Consider the following 16,300-nt stretch of genomic DNA (forward strand, 5'->3'; position numbering starts at 1 on the left):
CGAGTAGGGTCGGCTCCGTCCGGGAAGAGGAAGCCGAGCCTGGGTAAGGGGGAGAGGACGCGCGGTGGGAATCCGCTTCGAGCTTGTGCGCCCCGGGCTAGGGATGGTACAGGGTGCCCTGCCTCAACCCTACTCTTCCGTCGGGTCAGGGGAGCCAGGGGCCAGGAGTCTCGTTCCCAGTGTCACCTGGAAGCCACTTTTTCTGGTCTTCTTTCTGCTGGTCCACACAGCGAGTAGAAGCTTAAGAATTGGAGTTGGCGGCTGAGGGCGTGGAGAGGCAGGGAGCAAACTGTTACTCTGGGCCCACGGGCCCAGAGGCTTTAACTTCATTTAATCCTAACTATAGCCCTGCGGAGAGGCACTTACGACTCCATTTTATTGATAAAAAAGCCCACGCCAGGATGATAAATGACTCACCCTGGGGCAAAGCACTGAAAAAAGACGCTAGTCGAGTGGCTCCGAAACCCTCAGGCGTCTACCTCTCTTCCTGGTCCCTCTCCATCCCTCACGTGCAAGTCTGGGGAGCGCGCGCTGCTGGGCTGTGATGACACAGGTGATTCTTCTTAAAGACTACCTCTGCTCCTGCTCCCTTCCTGGGTTTCTTTTTGGTTTTGTCTTGTTAGCACGCAATTTCTGTTTTTGTCTCTCTCTCTCTCTTTTTTTTCTTTTACGGGAAGGTAATTAGGTTTAGTTATTTACTTATTTAAGTGGAAGTACTGGGGATTGAACCCAAGAGCTTCTGCATGCTAGGCAGGCACTCTACCACTGAGCTATCCCCTACCCTGTTAGCACCCAATTTCTGATTTAAATTTTTCCAATTTTTGTTTATTAGCTTTTCAAGGTGGAAGAAGCTCTCGCTCACAACTCTTTACCCCCTCCTTGCAGCCCTTTCTCTCGATGCGGAGGAAAACCCAGAGACCCTTGCCCGCCACACACTCCTGTCTTTCCCGGTGGATGAGGTCGCCTGTAGATCCAGGCTGGGCTTTGCGGACTTCCCGGTTGGAGGTGAGTTTTGTAGTCACTTGGCATCCCACACACCCTTGGGTTTGTTTCTTTCTGAAGAGAAGAGAGTCTTCATTTTACAAATAGTAGAACAAAAGGCAAATTGGGAGGATGCACCTTGTGCAGGGAAAGCATGGTGCCTTGAGATGAGAAAAAGGCCACAGCTTTTTGTGGTCTGTATTTGGTGAGTGGTAAGCGGGGCACCCGGTTAGGGACTTGTATGCCACTCTGGGCACTCTGACCCCCCTTTTAGAGCTGTCTGAAAGGCAGGTTTGTTTTATAGAGGGGAGAAGGAGGGCTGAATGGTTTTTCAAGATCATTGTAAATTACCTGCTAGGAGCCCAGGCAGTTCCAGATGCCCCCAACCCGCCGTTCCTGCCAGAGGTTTTGGTAACAGATTTCAGTTATGGCAAGAAGGAAAACCAAGCTCTGTGGATATCTGCTATTGCTTAGTGGATTTTTGGAGGTCTTCAGGATGGTAGCTGTGGGAGACTTTTGAGTTCTTAGAAATGGCGAACTCCTCTGTTCAAAACAATGTAACATATGGTGAATTTACTTTTACAAAGTTTTACTGGTAGATGAAAGAAGTCGGTGGGCTCCCCCCCCCCCCCCCCCCATTTCCTGGTGAGGATTTAAAGGTTGCCTGTCAGCATCTCTGCCCTTCCTTCAGCCTGACCCTGGAAAGAACCTTCTTAGCCTTGGCCCCAAATATGCACTGGATTCCATCCGTCATTAATTGTAGTTCATCCTTGATTGGCTAGAGGACTGCTTCAAGTCACAGGTTGCTTTTCCACTTGCAATTTAGTTGCTTAACACTGAAAAATGTTTTCCTTGAGAACAATCATCTATGATACCAACTCTACAGATCCGTAGGGACTGAACAGGTAATGCGTGGGAGAGCGAGATGGACCTTGGTTGGTTCCCAGATGACCCACAGAGGACCTGCCATCATCTGAGTGGGTGTCAGCCATTCTTTCCCCATAACTGTGCAGGAATTCTGGCCCAGTGTGGCCAGAGTGCCTCTCCCCTGCCCCACCCTCACCCCCAGCGAGCTGAAAAATTTTATTTTTTTAAAAAAAGTGAAGCCTGATTTTAAACACTGGCTTTTTTTTCTTTTTAAACACAAAGGATGAAACCAAATCCGGTTCATCTGTCATCTATTTTCAGATTTTTTAGAAACTGCTATACCTAGTGATTACATTCTCAAGTGAATAAAAAAAAATCTGACCTATGATATAAATATTGTACATTTTTCATGAAAGAGGATGGTAGGAAGCAAATTAATACTATTGAGAATGATTTCTTATGATTCTCAATTTCTGTTTTCTATGAAGTGTACATTAGTTCACTGAGTAGTCTTTTTATGGTCCAACCAAGGATGTATGTCACTATTCATAGGTCTAACTCAGCATGTCAGACACCTAACTCCCTGCCTTAAAAAGGGAGTTCCCAAATGACTATTCTTATACATCAGGTGTGTTTCTCCTGGGGCCTGTCTGTATTCTGAACCATGGTGGCTTTGACACAAGAGGTGTGGCTTAGGGTTGTCATATATCCTTGTTGTCTATCTGTGGCAAATGCATGTATGATTAGACCAGAGTTTCTCAACTTTGGCACTTTTGACATTTTTGGCCAGGTAATTTGCTGTTGTGGGGATTGTCCTGGGCACTGTAAGATGTGTAGTAGTGTCCCTGGCTTGACCTACTACATGCCATTAGTCCCCTCCCTCTAGTTATAACAACCAAAAATGTCTCCAGACAGTGCCACATGTCCCCTGGGGAAGAGAGTCACCCAATTGAGAAAAAAAAATGAGCCAGTATTTAAAATGCTCTAGACATTTATTAACTAACCTGTAAACTAAACACAATTAACTTTAAACTTCTGATGACTAGAGAAGCTGTTTGTAAAGTTGAAACATCTGACATTTAAAATATTTTTGTAATAAAGGTGACTAACTGATGTTCTTCGTCAGTGGCCCTGTGTGTCCTGCCAGGTTTTACCTCCAAAGAAATTTCATGAGTTTGATGCAGCTGTAAATTTCTAAAGTTTAAAATGTGGAAGCTAAAAAGAAATTCTGCAGTGGTTTTCATTTTTCTGTTTTTAGTATACTCGATGTCTTTCAATTTTTTTTAAGGTGATGGAGGATTAGTGGACCATGGTTATTGATTTGGAAAAATTGACACAATCCCTGTTATTAAAATGCCAAACAAAAAATTCTAAGCAAAATTTTAATAATGAGATGCAGTGTAAATCATGTTCAGAGTAGAATTTAGTTTTAAAAGAAATTAAAACCTTTTTACCTCACAGCAGTAACCAAGACAACCATATATTTCTGTAGACTGAGAAATCTTAACTTTATGAAAGAGAACTCTACATTATATTGATATAACTTATCAGAAGAAAACTTATCTTTTTTAGATCTTACCTTGGGAGGTTGAAAACATTGCTGTAGTTACAAACAATGTATCCTTAACTAGGGATTGGCTATTCATTGGGCCCCCTCCAGAAATCAGGCTCATTGGTAAGACTTGGGACTGGCTACGTAATTTGTGGGGCCCCTTGTTTAAACATGATGAAGAATTTGAAGATGGCAACAGGCAGCTGAGCATTAAGCAAAGCGCACCCAGGAAGCTGGCCCTGGTCAAACTCTGTCCATAGCTCAAAAGAGGATTGGGTCACAAATGCAAATCCAAAGAAGGAAGTGTTCCTGCTGCTATGAAGTGCCCAGAGTTTCTGATTCATTGATTGTCCTGATGTTTCCAATCAGAAGTCTACATGTATCTGATAATCAGTGCACTCAGTTTACTAAGAACTTCATCCCATGGTTAATTTTTCTTTTACTAAGGAGGGGGCCAAATTGTTAGTGAGGATCCTGGGTACCTGAGTGACCTGTTTATTCATTAAACAACTACTTACTGAGCACCTGTTAGATACCTGGCAGTGCCAGCTCTGGGGCTATGGTTGTGAATTAGGTGTGTGTGTGGGGGGAGGGGGTAGTCCCTGCCTTTATGAACCATTTAGTCTAGTGGCTCAAGGAGTGGGGACAGACACGCACATGGTCATTAGGCCCTCACAGTCATATGTGGTACTTCAGAAAAGCACAGATGTCCGGAGACCATTTAACCTGGGGACCTAACCTAGTTTAGGGGAAGGGTTGGTTCCCCTAAAAAGAGATACTTAAAATGAGGCCTTAAAAATGAGTAGAATGTAGTCTGGTGAATTAGGATTTGAAGTTCCAGACTGGATGGTTGAGACCAAGGAAGGAATGTGACTTAGGATGAGGCCTGTGGGCCACTTTTTCGGACAATGGACTTTAGTCAAAAGGTAGTGGGAACTTATTGAAAACTTTTCAATGGGAGATGAGATGCTTAGATTTGGATTAAAAACGATCATTGTCACTGCTGTGTTTGGAGGGGTGGGCTCTGTTGGCACATATGGTGCCTTTGGGCAAACCAGAAAGAGGCTTCCCTTCTGGGTAGACCAGTTAGAAAAGATGCACTGCTTGTCCCACTAGGTCAGGCCAGAGGCAGCCCCCTGAGCCAGTCACTGTGCGTGGGCACCCTGGGGAGCGGGGAATGGGGTATGGTGGTCCAAAAGGCTTTTGCAGTCACCCAAGGATAGAGAGGGAGCAGGGGAACAGGGGGAAAGAGAGACTGACTTTGTAGTTGAAACCAGTACAAAGGTAATATATATAGTTGGTGGAGAGGGTGATATCAAGGATGATTTCAAAGTTTGGCATAAATAACCAAGTGGGATAGGATGGTGAAACCATTTATGGACAAAGGACACTAGAGAAGGAGTGGGTTCACACGAGGCTGGGGAGGGAAGATAATTCCATTTGAATGTGTTTGCTTGTGAGACATCCAGGTGGAGTCGGGAAGTAGGCAATGGGAACTCCTGAAAGAGATCTGGGGTGGAAATAGCTATTTGGGAGGTGTTGCAAATAAATAATCATTGCATGTGAGAAAAATCATCCATTGCTCACCTACCTCAGTCTGTAAGATCATGAGATGCTTAAAAAAGATCATCCAAAGAGGGGTATGGAATGGGAAGAGAATGGGGCTGGCCCTGCAGAGTTTGAGCATTGTGCTTGGAGGAAGAGGAGAAGCTGTTGAAGACTACTGGGAAGCCAGATGCACATGCAGGTTAGGGAGAAAATGTGAGATCTGTGGCTCTTTTTCTTTTTCTTTTTGATTTGTTTTTTTCTAATTGAGATTGGAGGGACTTGACTATGTTCTAATGCTGTTGGGAAGTTTCTGGTTAAGAGGGAGAGGCTACAGATGTGGAAGTGAGGGATGAATGCTAGGGCCAGATTTCAGACAAGATGAAAGGGTGGATTCCAGAGCACAGGCCTGGAAATTGGGCTTTGCTGGAAAGTGGGGGGGGGTGGTGGAGATGGATAAAGGGGCCTTAGATTTGGGGACCAGAATTGTGAGGACTTCACTTTTCCCTGGAGAAGGAGGCAAAACCATCTGCCAGGTTCGGTGTACTTGTTTGTGAAGTGAGAGATTTTGTCACGCCAATATTTATTGAGCTTTTTCTTTTTTTTTTAAAGTGACACTCATTTATTTATTTACTTTTTTTTTTGAGAGGAGGTAATTATGTTTACTTGTTTGTTTGTTTGTTTATTTAATGGAGGTACTGGGGATTGAACCTAGCACCTCGTGCATGCTAAGTACAGGCGCTGCCACTGAGCTTTCCCCTCCCGGACTTGGTGAGCGTTTTCTAGTGCCGCACACCGTGGTAGGCTCTCTGGATGGTGTTAGGAATGCTGTTGTTACCATTAGTTTTGGCCCTTGTGATACAGTAAGAAATTGTCTCTAGTTCCTGACACAGAGTTTCTAAAACCCTTGGCATTTCCTGAGAGATAAGGATGATAAAAACATCTTTTGTTATTCCCAGAAGACCTCCTTTCCACACCTGGGCTTATGCTAATGAGGTGGCTTAGGTGTGTGTATGGAGGGTAGTGCTGGGGGAGGCCCTAGGTAGCCTCAGGATGGGACTGGTCACCAGAAAGACCAAGGTATTAGACTGACCTTTGGGAAGGGGAGGAGGTACCTAGGGATTGGGTTATAAAAACACTTTAACAATGCTGTTTAAAGAGTTTCTGGTTGATGAACCCATCAAGGTGCTAAGCAGGGAGGGGTGGCCTGCCAGGAAGCTCTGCACCCTTACCACCCACTCTGCCCTGTGGATCTTTTCTATTTGGCTGTTCCTGAGTTGTACCCTTTTTAATAAATGGTAGTAGTAAGTTAAGTGCTTTCTGGAATTCTAGCAAATTGTGCTAGCAAATTTTTGAACCTGGGGTGGGAGGTGGGGCCATGGGAACTCTCAAATTTGTAATTGGTCTGGGCACCCCATTTGCAGTGGCTTCAGAAGTGAGGGCAGTCTGGTGGGGTTGAGCCCTTAATCTGTGGGGTCTGGGCTAACTCCAGCTAGTTAGTGACAGAATTAATTTGAATGGTTGGGTACCCAAGTGGTGTCAGAATTGGTTGGTGTCACAAGGAAAACGCCCCCACATTTGGTGTCAGAACACCAATCCCCCACCAGAGGTTTGTAAAAGCAGCTCACGCTTAGCCCTGTGTACCTGAAGTGGCCTCTTGCCACCTTTCCTCCACGTTACTTCCTGCCTTTGACCTTATGCTTGGTGGCTAAAGGCGATAATGCTCACCTGAGAGTTTATTCCTGATGGACATCAAGGCCCCCCCAAGGGGGGGGAGGTAAGGCTTCTGGAGGGGAAGGGCCTTCTCCAGTTCCCTCCTCAGTGTGCAGGCCCAGGTTCTCCAGGGTCCCAGCGATGGCCATGCATTAGGGAACACCTGGGAGCTTTTAAAATTCCTGCCCCTCAGGTCAGACTCCAGACCGATTGCATCAAATCTCTGGCAGAGGAATTGGTATTCTTTGCAACCTCCCTGGTAGTTCTAATACGTGTACAGCCGAGGTTGAGAACCACTGACCCGGTGGCACCCAGACTGGTTAAAGCCATTCTGCCCTGTGGCGCTCCAGTCTGTCACCTAGAATTGACTGTATTTGCTGATTGTGTATAAAAAAATTAGGTTGAGACCGTTATGAACCAGATAGATTGGCATCCAAAGCAGGATGCAAATGACAATTCTTTGGGGTGCCAAAGGAAAGTATAAGACCTTTTATTTATAATTTTGTGAACATTTAAGAAAGAAATCAAGCTGAATTGCTGTTTAAAGTCTGTATTGCCAGTGGTGCCTTCTCAGTCTAGTGTCCTGTACGGGGAGGGAAGTGTGATTTCCTAAGGAGGAGGAGGAGGTGGGGGTTCCTTGTCCAGGCAGGACCCTCCTCACATGGCTGCTAAGCATACTGTGAAGTATTGCGGTGGGCAGGTAACAGCGTATCACTGAGCAGTTTAGTTTTACAAACACAAAGGCTTTAAATCGGGGCATTTCTCGAATGGTGTGCGAGACTTAGCCCTGAGTGTGTTACAGGTGTCCTGAGATTCGATTTGATTCTCAGCTTTCTCCCTTCAGCCAGTGACGTTTTTGGACGTGTCCAGGCAGAAGAAGGATCTCCGATCCAGAGAGTAGAGGCTTTATACCCCTCTGTCATGCTCGTGGGGCGTGGGGGGTGGGGGGTGGGGGGTGGGGTGTGATCATCTCTACACTGCTGAGCTTCCCTAGCTCTCTTATAGGCACACACCTGAGGGCGGGTGAGTTCACAGATATCTGTGCTCTCTTTAACAAGGAAATTACGGGTTCCAGATTTGCTGCCCTTTCCCAGTCTTGCTATGCCTGTCAATAGTTGCAGATACTTCGGAGAACAGTCCAAGATAAATTGATTTTCAAGGAAAATTTGTGCTATGGAGACATTTGGAAATAACTACTTGGAAATGTTCTCATTACAATGTGAATAGGTTAACAAGAAGTATGGTAGATTTGTGAGTTATCAAAACTCTCTCCCCCGAAAAACTTTAAAAACTCGGAAACAGAATTGGCTACCTGTTAAAATCCTTTAAGTGAAGAATATCAATGAGTTTTGAATCTATTTATGTGAAATTTATAAAAATCTGACCCCTAGTGACTAATTTGCAAGGATATTTGATTAACACTTACCAGTTGAATTTCATCAAGAAGCTTGGTATAATTGGTGAATAGGTTGAAAACTAAGTATGAGATTTAGGAAGCAGAGCTAAGAGTGTTCTCTTGTTCCCCCAGCCATTAAAGCAAAATATTACAGTACACTGAGCTTGAAGCCTCCCTTCAAAGTGCTCAATCACAAAGTCATTAACCAGGAGTTTTCAAAAATAATGAAACATATTTAACATATTGCTTTCATTACAAATATTAATAACAGATTTGTAGTGAGCAAGTTTTGTGCCATAAGTGATTAAGCTGATAGGTTTTATTTCCTCCTTCCTCCCATCTTTTTGTCTTGTAATACACATCATGTAAGAGTACATATGTACAGTAGTACAGATAATTTTTAAAGAAATATACACATATTGAAGTTACTTACTGAAGCTTTTACCCCTAGTGTTTGTACTAAAAATTTTGCAAGCTTATTGAACTCTTGAGTCAAACTGCTCTCTACACACACACACACACACACACACACACGATAGTCTGAAAATTTGCTTTCCTTGTAAACTTTAATCTAAAACTGCCTCTTTCCTGTGATAGGCTCCCGAAGTTCATTCAGTGGAAAGTGAAATTGCTATTAGAGTAAAAGTAAGTGCTCAAACTCTGAAAAGTAATGAACACCGTATCTTGTTTCTCTTGAAATACGTATATTAAACTTCCTTTAAAGAAGCCACTTTGAACACTTTAAAAGGCAAATCAAAAAAACCATGGAACTTCCAGAAATCTTGGGGTCTCCTTTGCTCTGGGACACATAAATGCCTTACGTTATTTAAACATAGGCCATGGGGTTTACCATTCCTTTATTCTCTGGCCAGGAGAGTGCCATTGTCCATGAACCCGTACATGCCAGTTTGGGTATTTTAGGTGAGCTGAGGTTGGTTGAAGGCTGCAGTTCTCTGGGCAGCTGAGGGTTAAAAAGCCAGTCTCAGGTCAGCTGTGTCCTGTCTTGGAGCTCTTACTGCATCTCCCACAAAAGGTTCACTTGAGGCATGTGTGTCAACATTCCAGCAGGATTCAGCTGACCATCAGATTCAGCTGACCATTGCGGCTGCAGTCAAGTAATCACAAATTTTCTGCAACCAGCAGCTAGACCCAGGAATGCATGTAGGGCACCATCCCGGGCTGTTCGACGTGAATCCATCCACACAGATGGTGCACCCCATCTCAATCTTTGTTCACTCTCTTCTCGCATGCTATGTGAATCAGAATCATTAGGCTCACCTGGGAAGATGCAGTTCTAATGCTCCTTCCGCTAATGAGCAAAACCTGTGGTTTGCAATGAGCCTACCTGAAGCACATGTAGTAGCTGCAGCTAGAGTGCGGCTGTCCCAGGAATGACCCTGCTCTGGGCTCTCCCCTCCCCAGCTGCCAGGGTAGAGGTGAAAACCAACACTTTTACATCTTACTGGCTAGGCTGAAGTATTTTACAAGTACACTACAGTCCGCCTAACAATATTGTGTTGGTTGCCTTTTATCAGAGAACTTAGGAGTTCCCTGAAGGTAGAAGACATGGCTGTAAAAATACAAGATTTTCAAACACATGCTCACATCAAAATGAATGCCTTTTAAACACCTTGTTTGGTATCCATGAAACCAAGCAGGACCCCCTGGGACCCTCCCAAGTACAAAGCCTTTCTATGTCCCCAATGCTTGCTTGTAGAAAAAAGATTTTATCCGCCCGAACCTCTCCTGAGTTTCAAATAGTTACTAATTAGAGGGGTGAGGGAATGCAGAAAGAAAGGAAAGGCAGTCAAGAAACAGTAGCTTTGTAGTATATTCTGAAGTCAGGGAGTACGCCATCTCCAGAAAAGAATTTGAATAATGGCTGAAACTTCCCTAATTTGACTTTAAAAAATTAATCTTCACATCCAAGAGGCTCATTGAGCTCCAGATATACAAGATGGGACAGTCACTTTGGCAGACAGTTTCGCGTTTCTTACAAAGCAACTTACAGGCTATTCAACCCAGCAATCACATGCTTAGCTATTTACTCAAATTTGAACACGTATGTAGAGGGACAAGGTCCTGGTTCCTCCAAAAGGGAGATCTGAGCTCTTCTCTGGGGACTAAGGCCTCCATCCAGGTGGAGTATGTTCACTTCACATTGAGCACAAGAATGTGGACCCCAGACAGGTTGGAACCAAAAGGCTGATGATTTGAGATTCTTGGAACGCCACCCTACAGACCTCCCCCCAAATTTTGCCTCTAAGAACTGTTTGCCGAAAATTATTGATTGAGTTGGGGTTTTTTTGTTTTTGTTTTTGTTTTTTTGAGCATCTGCGGTCGTGAGCTCCTTGTCTGGCACCTTACAGTAAAGGCTGCACTTTCCTTCCCCACAACCCAGTGTTAGTAGATTGGCTTTACTGTGCATGGGCTGGTGGACCCAAGTCTACTTTGGTAACATCCATAATGTTTCTGGCCATTTTGAGGATTGTTCTCTGTGCTGAAGGGGACCAGTGTTTGATGATAGATGTGATTTTGAAGCATGGTGAAAGTTAGCCTTGTCTGGTAGATTGACCATGCTTGGTAATAGCAATTATTGTTATTTTTTGGGTGGGGAGGTTAAAAATAAAGTGTAAGTGTAAGAAAACATACACTAGATTTCTTGTTTTGACTCATACAGAGATTTTCTTTCTTTTTTTGGTTATGAAATTTGATCTGTATTAAAAGGAGATGAAAAAAAAAAAGGAAGCAATGTTTGATGGCCATTGACCTTGCAGGAATTAGATTTCCCACCTGGGCCCCCTTGGGCAGCCCTCCTGTCTCCCCTCCCCCACGCTCCCCCACCAAAATGAGTTGAGGTAAACAGTAGCATGTGAAAGGGCACATTGCAACAGGGTGACGTTCAGGGTGAGCCTCCAGCCTTCCACTCATTATTGACCCTTAGAAAGTCACTTGTCCCCTGAGTTCCAGCTTCTTCATGAGTTAAAGAGGAGCATGGGACTTGAAACTACTAGCTGGAGTTTTTCCTTATAGTCTGGTAATGTGCCCCTCTGAAATTTGTTCTTGGTCAGATAGGTTTGAGAAATGCTGAGTACCATGTCCCTTGTCCCTGTCTTTAAATATTCATGGTGAGCATTACTATCTTAAGGACCATGAGAAGGAGGAAGTCCAGGAGTACAGCATCATGTCTAACTTTGTTTATGACCACATATCTCTTAATTTATTGGGCCACAGAGTCCACGCCATCCCCCATGACCCAGTAACTGCCCCCAGAGCTGGTGTTTCTAGCAGGACTAGATGCTGTCTCAGGTTTCTTTCAGCTCCACAATGAATGCATTGTTTTCAAAATAGTTTTTAAGTATATTGACCAAGCCTATAATTTTCCCCAAAAGCCTAGCAAATAACATTTGTGTGAATTCTTTGAGACCAGGGACATGCATTATGTATGATTGTGTTTTACCCCAAGAACCTAGGATTCTGTTTTGTATAATAGCTGTTTGTGTGGAATTAGATTGAGTGTATTCAAGTATTTGTTAATAAACTTGAAACAATTTCTCATTTGGGAGGAGATGTCTGAAAAAAGTTACCCTTAGACATGAATTAAAGATTTGAACAGTGTCCACAAGGGAAAATATAAACAATAATAGTGAATAAATTGCTAATGTTCATTAAAGGCTCATTATGTATCAAATATAGTATAAACACATTACAGGTTGGCTCACTTATTCTTTATAAAAACTGATACATATGTAATGTGTGTGTGTGTGTGTGTGTGTGTGTATAATTCTTAACCCAATTAAATTGCTTAAGATTTCTTATTTTTTTAAGTGAAGGAGCTGAAACTTGGAGAGGTTAAGGGCTGACAGAAGTCTGGGTTGGTGGATGATGGTACCCAGTTTTTGAACTGGGTAGTCTGGCTCTAGAGTTGAAACCCCTCTTTTCTCTCACATGTTACTCAAGAGAAAGTATTGAGCCACTGATAATTAAAGAAATACGGAATGAAACCTCTCTGACATATCATTTTACAGTTGCAATATTGACAAAAATAATTATATAGGATATGAATATATGGTACATAATTAAGATAATTGTAAATACAGAGAATATAGTACTCCGGTTATTACTGGTGGCAGATGGTTCATTTGAAAGACAGTCAACAAAGAAATTTATACATTTTGACCGAAGAGTCCTTCTGGAATTCATCCTTAGGATAAACTAAGAGAAAACAAAGACGTGAGTATATTCAAACATGTTCATTGCTCATGTTTGTGTCAGTATGATTTGGAAATACTGCTAGTGTCCAACCACATGGCACACACTAATTGTGGCAGAAACAATGAAGACATTTTGATATCCATTAAATGAAAAAAGCAGAATAGAGAACTGAATCTCAGCTGCTGTCACTTCTGAGCACAACTGTAAACCAGTGGTGCCCCTGGACAGGCATCAGAAGGGATCATGTAACTGGACTGAGACTGTAAATAGGTTTTTGTTTGTTTGGAAATTACCTTTACCGTAATGCTTTGCAAGCATATTTGACTGGAGCTTATGTTGGAGCACTGGGGCCTTTTAATCTCAATTTACAATTTTAAAAAGGTGAAAATTAAAAAATTCAGACGTTACAAAAGTGTTTGAATAAATATTTTCCCCCTACACCCCCCTCCCATCAGAAAGATGGTCACTGAATAATTTTGGGTGTGTGCTTCTCAAACTTTCCAGTGCACATTTACAATCTATTTGGAGGCTTGGTTTTTTTTTTTTTTTTTTCTTTTTTTTTTTTTAAATGGGCTAATTCTGTGCAGACTAAAGTGTAACTCATCTCTGAATGCCAGTTCATCTCAAAAACCTTTCTCTATGTCGTTCCACAGAGAATTCCTTCATCACTGGTTTGGCAATAATTTCAAATTCAACAACTATAGCTAAATGTCATTTAGATAAAATGAAAATGTTGGATGAAGTTTGCCCCTCAGGTTTGTGAAGCTTCTTAAAGAGAACATTCAGAAGTCAGATCACAAGTGGGTCTCTGAGGGTTGAAGAGGTTGCTCTGATGTACTTTTGGTCTGAAGTCTTCAGGAGGAGAGTTTGTCCTATTTACACCCACGGGAAGAATTGGAAGGTTCTGGGGCTCCTTGTAAGGTTAAGAGGTAGGGTGAGGTATAATTCGAAGCTGTTAATAACTGGATTCAGTGTTGTTCTTGGCTGGAATGTGAGACTGTTCTGCTCCCTCTGTCCTCTGGGGAGTCAGCTGTGGGTTGAGCCCCACCTCACCTCTTTCCTGCTGGTGAGACAGAGCACATGACCAGCAGTTGGTCATCAGAGCAGCTAAAACCTCAGTTTCCTTAATTGTTAAGTGAGAATAAAAGTGGCTACATACAGGGTGGTTGTGAGAATTAAAGAGAAAAAGTATGTAAACAGAACTTGCTACCTCTTAACATTAACTATTTCCTTAATTCTGCAATAACTATGATTGTAAGAGCACTATCAATTTAATAATCAGTTTTTAAGGAAATTATAAAAAAGAGACCACCACAGTAATGAACACATCATGGATAAGTGCATCAAATGCCTGTCAATTTCAAAACTGTCAATGTGGGGAAAAAATAAGTTCTCAGACTTGGGGGAATACAGTCTGATTAAGATTTTGTCTGGTGGTGGGACTTCCCTGTCATCCTCTGCTTTACTGCAGCCTTCCCGTCCCTCACCATCATCCATCTGCTAGGGAACAGCAAAGTGCTTTCTCACTCAGGAGGAGGAGACACCTAACGAAACTCATCTGCTCTTGTGCACAGATGAGGAGACTGAAGTACAGAGAAGTTTAGAAAGGTAGGTTAATCCTGAAGACAGGATAAGAGCCACCCAGCATGAGGCAGTCCTTTGGAATTTCCTTCTAGATATTCATCTGTAAGACCCAAAACAGAGTGCTGTGAATTCATGTTACACTTACTGACAGACTATAATTTGGAGCATTTAAGCACTGTATTTTAGTTTCTTTATCTGGAAAAGACTGAGTTAGAAGGCACATTTAACAAAAAGCATCCAAGATACTGCCCTACCTTTTTTGGATGAAGGGGAATGGATTTTGAACATTTAGACTTGTTTGTTTAAAACTTTTTTGAGTCCTTATCAGTTGAATAAGCCTCTACAAGGCCCAGGGAACAGTGTGAGTAAAGATGAGAAGGAAAGAAGGCTGAGACTGGACCCTGATTACTAGGAGCTGACCAAGCACATCTTGGATCAGCTCAGAGCTGGGGTTATGTAGAATTAAGTGAGATGACGGTGATAACATTTGTTTATTGAGCAACTGCTCCATACCAATCGGTATATTAGTTGCTTTATAGTTTTTTAAAAAAATAATCACCACCAATCAAATAAGGGTATTATAAGCTTCACTTTTCAGATGCAGAAACTAAGGCTTAGAGAGGTTGGGGGATGTGTTGAAGCCACTCATTAGGATGTGGCATAGGTAGGGTTTATATATACTTGTGTTTGACTTCACACTGTTGTTTTGCTCTGTGGTTTCTAATCATGAACAATGTTTAATTTCAAACCAGGGGCAATCATTTTAGTTAAGAGGGACCACGTGCAAGAGGTTGGGCTGGATTTTAACATGTTGAAGGAAATTGGGCAACCATTCTTGCTAATGGTTAACTGGATATTTTTCCACAGAGATGGAGAGTATTTGTTCTGACAATTAGGTTTAGCAAGCCAAAAATCCAAACACGTGGTATCACCTGGAATTTTGGGACTTCCTCTAAAAACAGAAGGGAATTTAGTATTTTAGAACTAGAATTTTTGGAACCTAGGAAGCATTCTAATCCTGGCATATCTAAAACTGAGGTTGTTCAGAAAACCCAGGACCTGTGGGCTGCATGATGAGTGGGTGGGACAGAAACCATGGCCCCTGTTAAGATGTCTCTGTTTAAAAATTTTTTTTTAATTTGTGGCCTTGTCAACCACATACGCTCTGTGCCCTAGTTTTCTCATCTTTACAATTAAGAGTGGGCAAAATGAACTTTAAAGTACCTTTCAAATCTAAAATTCTATTTCCATAAAACTATGGTGTTCTGTTCAGTATTATAAGCTACCTAGTATTAGATTTACAAAAAAAAAAAAAAAGGAAAGAAAAGTTTATTACTCTTCAGTCTGGAATTTTGAAGTGAACAATGAGATCATTTATACCCATCTTGGCCTCTAGCGGTAACAAGGTTGAAGATTCCTTCAAAACACAAACTGTGTGTGTGTGTTGGTGTGCGCGCACACATAAACAGATGTATTTCTGTTCAAGTCTATCAAGGTCAACCTCTGCGAATGAACTCTACTGCCTAAGAGGACAGGTTTTTCTTTTTTTCCCATTTTGAAGTTAAGTTAGCCATTACTCATACTCGGGTAGCACTAAAGCCGCGTTGGCAATAAAAAACACACTGGTCTTTGAGAGGGAACCGGACAGATGATCTTTGTTCTTTGTCCCCAAATTTTCATGACACCAGACTTGAAGAGGTCCCTCCTTCTTTGTGTGTTTGAGCAGACCTGCCTATACTCCTAATATAGTTCCTTCAATGTCTGTCTGCTCTTAATTTAAAAATCCTTTTCTAAGTAGCGTTGTTTGCCTCAACATACCTACTCTGAAGGTGTCTAATCAAGTTAAAAGCCAGCGGCATCTTTTTAAAAATCACAGCAAAGAGGTTAAAAGAATAATAACCCTCAAGGTTAAGACTGTGTCACTAATGGAGTCAGGGAAAATTCAGTGGCATTAAGTATGTTCACAGTGCTGTTCATCCATCTTCAGTATCCATTTGCAGAACTTTTCATCATCCCAAACAGGAACTCTGTACCCATCAAACAGTAATGTCTTTCTCCCTCACTCCGCCTTGGTTACCTCTATTACACTCTCCATCTCTCTGAATTTAATTACTCCGGGTACCTCCTGTAAGTGGAATCATACAGTATTTGTGTTTTTGCAACTGGCTTATTTACTTAGCATAATGTCTTCAAGGTTCTTGTATGTTGTAGCTTGTGTCAGAATTTCATTACTTTTTAAGTCTGAAGAATGCTCCATTGTATGCATATACCCCATTTTGTTAATCATTTCCTTTTCCTGACTAGTAATATAACGCCTTACTTCTGATATTTCAGTACAGTCATGGGCATTTCTTTTGGCTTCTAAGGGAATGGATACAACTTGTATGGGTAAATCCATATGTATTTCTAGCACTAAATTGTAAATTTGAAATGAAGTTGAGTGAAGG

The 16,300-nt window shown here is 42.3% G+C and overlaps 1 protein-coding gene across 2 annotated transcripts in view; it reads left to right on the top strand.

The window, feature by feature from the left end:
• Positions 1 to 16,300, top strand: part of GCNT1 (glucosaminyl (N-acetyl) transferase 1) — a 122,885-nt gene that overhangs the window by 235 nt on the left and 106,350 nt on the right. For both annotated transcript variants that reach the window (XR_012506403.1, XM_010952773.3), the window contains exon 2: positions 886 to 1,005. The gene's annotated coding sequence lies outside the window, so the exon portion shown is untranslated. The remainder of the gene's footprint in view (positions 1 to 885; positions 1,006 to 16,300) is intronic.

Source organism: Camelus bactrianus, chromosome 4 (genome assembly GCF_048773025.1).
Source record: "Camelus bactrianus isolate YW-2024 breed Bactrian camel chromosome 4, ASM4877302v1, whole genome shotgun sequence".
NCBI classification, from domain to species: Eukaryota; Metazoa; Chordata; class Mammalia; order Artiodactyla; family Camelidae; genus Camelus; species Camelus bactrianus.